Below are 7,526 nucleotides of genomic sequence, written 5' to 3' on the forward strand. Positions count from 1 at the left end.
TATAGATGTGTTGACAAGTTTAAAATCTACCCTAAGGCATTGTGGTCTTATTTTTGTGGAGTTACCACCAATTACATATAGTATTCACATGTCAAAGTGTTTATAAACTTCCTTGAGGCAATGGTGTCATTGATAAGCTTAAGTAGATATATTTCATTTTCATATCAAACTGTCGATATATTGTCAAGTCGTTTAATTGTGATAATATCTTTATGCTATTGATCTTGATTACATCCGGGTTTACCTATCGGACAATGGTCATTTTATTACAAAAACCCATGCCTGATTTATGAACATAAGTTGGATTCCCAACCTTCAAGGCGGTCACTACGGATATTTCTTGGATTACCAGATAGTGAACTGTGTGTGAACATTATTCAAATTCGGAACTTTTATAAGGTGGATCGCCATCTACGGACAACTAATTCGGTGTCTACATATTGGATTACCAATACGAGTGAACTTTCATTTTATTTCTATGTAATGTGCCACATATGTTTGATATATGAGAAAGAAATACAATACAAGAGAAAAGCAAATTCCACTTAAATTCTTCTTAGGGAGGATTTTGTGTCCTGCATTTTATATCGTTACCAACCGTCCGAACCGAAACTTGAAACAACACACATATTTTTTTATTAAAATACTGAAACGAACTGCTTCCTCGTCTCTACTTGAGGGTTTCTCACTCAAGTCTAAAATACTGGGTTGTGATCACAGATCATCTGATTAGCCAATTATTGGAAAGAATAACTCAACGCCTCAATACAAGTTCATACATATAATTCTGGTTCTGCAGATACAGAGTCACAATGTGTAATCACACTCTCTATCACTCTAATTACTGTACAATTAGAGATTATGCCAGAATATAGAAGTTATAAATGGTAGCGAGTACAAATGTACAATTATCTAAGTTGATAGTTAAACTCCCTGTTATAATATATGACTTGTCTTTTTATAAAGAAACAACAAAGTGATAACTAAGATGCAATAGCAACAATCGCGACAACAGAATAAAGATAATAGTTACTCAGTAGATTTAGTTAGTAGTTTATAGAAATTGATCAATATGCATCAATTTCTCTATTACAAGAATTCAACCCAAATATCTTGTAATAGATATACAAGAGAACCCTAGTCTCTTGTATTAACACATGTAATTATCTACAAATATTTATGGAAATTGAGCAATGCATCAATTTCCCTATTACAAGATTCACAATTCCAAACATCTTGTATAGAAATACTCAAGGCTTTTAAACCACTGTGTTTGTAATAAATACAACTATTTATAGAAATTGATCAAGTAACAATCAATTTCCCTATTACAAGATTAACTATATCTTGTAATAGAAATACAAGAGTACACTAGACTCTTGTATTATCCTATACAAATATTATAGAATTTAAGAATAGTTTATAGAAATTGATCAAGTAATAATCAATTTCACTATTACAAGATTAACTATATCTTGCAATAGAAATACAAGAGTACACTAGACTCTTGTATTATCCTAAGTACAAACTATTTATGGGAATTGATCAAGTCATCAATTCCTCTATTACAAGATTAGGCTCTAAATATCTTGTAATAATTCCCTATTGAACAATAGACGATTTCTATTATAAGTTATGCCAACTTTCCTATAATCGATATAAGGGAGATAACTCCTGTAGGCCTAGCTACTAATGAACCAAAATGGCGCAAGAATACGTATCCGATGCCGGGAGGAGACGTTAAAAATCACAGTAATCGCTCCGCCTTATATACCCCTCGGGCGTCCACATTTCCTTATATGGAAAAAGTGGAGGCAGTGTGGAGGCAAAGTGGAGGCCCTCCAGACTGTTTACAACAATAGCAGTCGTACATTGCCGACGTCACAATATAGTGCCAAAAACGAAAGCACAAAGAAAATGTTATACATAGCGTAAACCAACTGTTTATTGACTGAAAAATGTTCTGTGAATACACAAAATATAGTTACAAATATCTGATTCCGTTTCCGAGCCGTATTTAAAAATGTACACAAAAACCAGCCGGAACGTCAGCGTCAACAGTTTCACCGTGAAAGCAGTACAACTGCTTGGACCGAATATGTCTTGAAATCGACCGTTGTACGCCACAAGTACGTATTAAACACATACATTTTGATGAATAGTATTGTTATTGTCTTAACGATCACTGAATTAAATCATAAGATTGATCATGGAGCTTACATAGACAAAATACCTAATTCAAATTCTGACCGCCTGCTTAGTCACGATCCAATATGGCGGTTATCGTAGCCAGTGACACACTACTTGCCAACAAACTATTTCACATACAATCTATTATCACATACATTTACCATCTGATAGCATAGTCAGTTAGATAAAAACATTGCCATTTGCCATGTACTGCTAATAATATACAATTCAACCGTTATTACACGTTTATTCCATGTAAACACACCAGGGGTACAATTCAGTAACATAAACACACAACAGCTGATCGTGAGTCAGCTGATCTCAAATGAACATTCGTTACATTACCCCCAACTTTCAAAACGTTGACGTCCTCGTCAACTAAGTATTAACGCTATAAATAACGAATGTGAATTTATCAAATTCAAAAACACTTCCTGATACTGAGCAACCATCTTATACATAAACGTAGATTACAATAATGTTTCCTACTGTCATTTCTGATCCAAACATACACATACAGCTAACGTGAACTCGTATAGCTCTATCCGAGGATTAATACATCCTTCTACTTAATAAGACAAAGAACTTCAACTTCACCCCAACAATAAAGGTAAGTTGTCACATGTCCAGTTCTTGCCGACTTTTAAAACCACAATATCATAAACATAGTACAAGCATTGTCAAACAATCCTTATTTTACCACGGTTTGAACTTACCAATACCTCCAATGAATTTAATCTTAACAGTTGCATTATATTACTCTACTTTTCCATTAAACTTTACATTATAAAGAATGTTATCCCTATCCAAACTGTAAGATTTTAACTAAAAATGTCTTCTTTCTTCAAGCTCCTCGAGTTCGTCCACATCCTACGCATGGTTGTCGTGATCCTCTTCCGATCCATCCAAGGTGGCTCGCCATGGACTCGGGCTGATAGTCTCGGTTCATCTATCTGGCCGGGATAGCTTCGCCAGAACAAGGATCCAGGATATGTAAAACTAAGGATATGTGTAGCCAAGAGTTTCAACCAGTCTCTACCTCGTGCACAAGGCAACTGTCCCAGACAGTAATGAAGCTGGAATCAACCCACATAGGTCATTCCTCATACCAACTAAATAAAATTATCTTCGTCGTCACATGACCAAATAAGAAAGACACCCACCCATCTGGGTTAACATCGGTTCCTCTAACGTGTCCCGGTCGGACACGGACTCACTAATAGACATACACTATTTTTCTCTCTCTCAGACAGCAATAGTCGTTTGATCTTTTTAACTGGGCTACACTATGAATTTCTATCAACCATATACTCAGGACATATAACAAAACTTCCCAGAATCCTTCTCATTTGTCTGTCGTAAGACAAGAATCATCTTATGTCCTGAGATATTATGTTTGTTTACTAAAATATCAATTCCGAGCTGTATTAAACTCAATATGACTGGATTCATGTTGTTCGCGTTATTCTTCTCAAGCTCTTTATGACAACCTTTAATTCACTCATCTGCTTTACCAACATTACTTTTATGTTGCAGACGTTTCCGGCATTTGTTCCTCTTGTGTCCTGGTATGCCACAAAAGAAACATAATCTTGTCGACTTCGTTCCTTCCTGAAGTGACCTTAGAGTAGCTGGGGTCCCATGGATCTGCAATTCATCTATTCTCTCTGCTATTTTCTCTACGATTCTATCGATGGAATATTCGTCTTCTTCCTGAATGTGACGGATGCTGCATGTTGCTCGTTTTCGTCTCCCAACCCTGAATGTTTCAAGGGATAGTGCAATCCGCACAGCATCTTCGATGGTCTGCACATTGCTTGAATGTACAGACCATTCCATCTCGGTGTCATTCAGGGCATCTATAAAGCAGTCAATGCTTATCTGTTGTCTAGTCTCTTGGTTTGCAGATGGGTATCCTAGTCTGACTAGTCTTCTAATCTCATGTGCCAGCTCAGGAAGCGGTTGATCTTTCTTCCTTAATTTTCCTTTTAATTGTGTCTTGTACATGGCTGACATATTTTCAGGCTGAAATCTTGCTGTCAAGGCTGCGACTAAACTGCTGTAATCCTTGCGTTTTGTAACTTCCAAGTCACTTAAGACACCTTGAGCAGCACCTCTTAAAGCAATTGCCAATTCCAAGGCTTTGCTTTTGTCGTCCCAACTATTCATTTCAGAGAGAAGTTCAAATTGAACCAAATAGTCTTCCCAATTGTCTTTACCATCATAAGAGGCCGGTTTCCTATACTTTTTACTGGTCATTACGTCAAGCTCACTGTGAGATTGGTTACGTACAACATTTCTGCTGGGCAAAATGGGATCCGGATCAACCGGTGAATCCCGAATAACAGTACTGTCATGCGCGCGACACCCAGCCCCGCAACCATCAGCAATCCGCCCGTGTGGACACCTGCCAACACAATGGATCTCACTAGGAATTAGTCCTATATCTTGATCCGAGGTGAATAACCGGACAGATGGATCGGCTTCTCGATATGAAGAAAGTCGATTAGCCCTCTGCATTCCCTCACGGATTTCAGAGCGTCGATCACCAGATTCTTCACCTTCACCGGTGCTTGATGACCGAACCCTCACAGAAGCTGTCGTAGCATCTAGCATTTCTTCTAATGCATGTATGCGTCCACGAAGATTTCCAATTTCCCTCGCCAATGCATTTTCCTGCATGTGTGATCCTGTTGATCTCTGCATGTTGTCCAACATAGAATCCACAGAAGGTAACCTCAATTGTACGTCACCAGCAGTAGGTGAACTGCATCTGTATTGCGTCCGTGGGAACTGTGTCTTCCCGGCATCGGATGTGGCCATTGGTTCATCTCCCTCAAGGTCTTGTCCCCTGAGCTCATCTTCGTTCGAATGAATGTCAATACTGGCCATTGTGATTGGTCAAGTAAACTTCTTTAACTGGCTAATATTTGGTATCCCACCGCTGCCACCAATGAAACGAACTGCTTCCTCGTCTCTACTTGAGGGTTTCTCACTCAAGTCTAAAATACTGGGTTGTGATCACAGATCATCTGATTAGCCAATTATTGGAAAGAATAACTCAACGCCTCAATACAAGTTCATACATATAATTCTGGTTCTGCAGATACAGAGTCACAATGTGTAATCACACTCTCTATCACTCTAATTACTGTACAATTAGAGATTATGCCAGAATATAGAAGTTATAAATGGTAGCGAGTACAAATGTACAATTATCTAAGTTGATAGTTAAACTCCCTGTTATAATATATGACTTGTCTTTTTATAAAGAAACAACAAAGTGATAACTAAGATGCAATAGCAACAATCGCGACAACAGAATAAAGATAATAGTTACTCAGTAGATTTAGTTAGTAGTTTATAGACATTGATCAATATGCATCGATTTCTCTATTACAAGATTTCAACCCAAATATCTTGTAATAGATATACAAGAGAACCCTAGTCTCTTGTATTAACACATGTAATTATCTACAAATATTTATGGAAATTGAGCAATGCATCAATTTCCCTATTACAAGATTCACAATTCCAAATATCTTTGCAATAGAAATACTCAAGGCTTTTAAACCACTGTGTTTGTAATAAATACAACTATTTATAGAAATTGATCAAGTAACAATCAATTTCCCTATTACAAGATTAAACTATATCTTGTAATAGAAATACAAGAGTACACTAGACTCTTGTATTATCCTATACAAATATTATAGAATTTAAGAATAGTTTATAGAAATTGATCAAGTAATAATCAATTTCACTATTACAAGATTAACTATATCTTGCAATATAAATACAAGAGTACACTAGACTCTTGTATTATCCTAAGTACAAACTATTTATGGGAATTGATCAAGTCATCAATTCCTCTATTACAAGATTAGGCTCTAAATATCTTGTAATAATTCCCTATTGAACAATAGACGATTTCTATTATAAGTTATGCCAACTTTCCTATAATCGATATAAGGGAGATAACTCCTGTAGGCCTAGCTACTAATGAACCAAAATGGCGCAAGAATACGTATCCGATGCCGGGAGGAGACGTTAAAAATCACAGTAATCGCTCCGCCTTATATACCCCTCGGGCGTCCACATTTCCTTATATGGAAAAAGTGGAGGCAGTGTGGAGGCAAAGTGGAGGCCCTCCAGACTGTTTACAACAATAGCAGTCGTACATTGCCGACGTCACAATATAGTGCCAAAAATGAAAGCACAAAGAAAATGTTATACATAGCGTAAACCAACTGTTTATTGACTGAAAAATGTTCTGTGAATACACAAAATATAGTTACAAATATCTGATTCCGTTTCCGAGCCGTATTTAAAAATGTACACAAAAACCAGCCGGAACGTCAGCGTCAACAGTTTCACCGTGAAAGCAGTACAACTGCTTGGACCGAATATGTTTTGAAATCGACCGTTGTACGCCACAAGTACGTATTAAACACATACATTTTGATGAATAGTATTGTTATTGTCTTAACGATCACTGAATTAAATCATAAGATTGATCATGGAGCTTACATAGACAAAATACCTAATTCAAATTCTGACCGCCTGCTTAGTCACGATCCAATATGGCGGCTATCGTTGCCAGTGACACACTACTTGCCAACAAACTATTTCACATACAATCTATTATCACATACATTTACCATCTGATAGCATGGTCAGTTAGATAAAAACATTGCCATTTGCCATGTACTGCTAATAATATACAATTCAACCGTTTTTACACGTTTATTCCATGTAAACACACCAGGGGTACAGTTCAGTAACATAAACACACAACAGCTGATCGTGAGTCAGCTGATCTCAAATGAACATTCGTTACATTACCCCCAACTTTCAAACCGTTGACGTCCTCGTCAACTAAGTATCAAGTGTGCATACTACAGCTATAAATTATATGTGAATTCATATAATTCAACAAACACTTCACTTATACTTGTCAGACAACCATTAGCACATACACGTTCGATGTACATCAATATCCTAGACTCTTATACTATAAACACGTAGCATTTCAAAGTAAGTGTCTTTCGCTCACTGTCAAGATTTTCGAGACCCATACATACAACAAACAGCTATCACGTGAACCCGTATAGCTCTATCCAGATGAGACGTGTTATAAAATACTTGCAGCGCTTTAATAAGACAAAAAGAACTTGGCATAACTTTCGCCCTCAACATATAAAGCGTAAGTTGTCACAAGAGTCCCAGTTCTTGCCGACTTTTAAAAAACAACAATATCATAAAACATACGCTACAAGGCATTGTCAGAACTATACCTTATTTTCTACCAAGGTTTGAAACTTACCAAAACCTCC

At 36.9% G+C, this 7,526-nt stretch overlaps 1 long non-coding RNA gene across 1 annotated transcript; it reads left to right on the forward strand.

Annotated features, from left to right (window-relative positions):
• The first annotated feature begins 1,913 nt into the window (after nucleotides 1-1,913).
• LOC138319439 (uncharacterized) lies at nucleotides 1,914-4,070 on the forward strand. Its single transcript, XR_011208016.1, has 2 exons — nucleotides 1,914-2,129; nucleotides 3,040-4,070. It is a non-coding gene; the product is annotated as an uncharacterized lncRNA (long non-coding RNA).
• Nucleotides 4,071-7,526: the final 3,456 nt, after the last annotated feature.

Source organism: Argopecten irradians, chromosome 3, assembly GCF_041381155.1.
Source record: "Argopecten irradians isolate NY chromosome 3, Ai_NY, whole genome shotgun sequence".
Taxonomy (NCBI): Eukaryota; Metazoa; Mollusca; class Bivalvia; order Pectinida; family Pectinidae; genus Argopecten; species Argopecten irradians.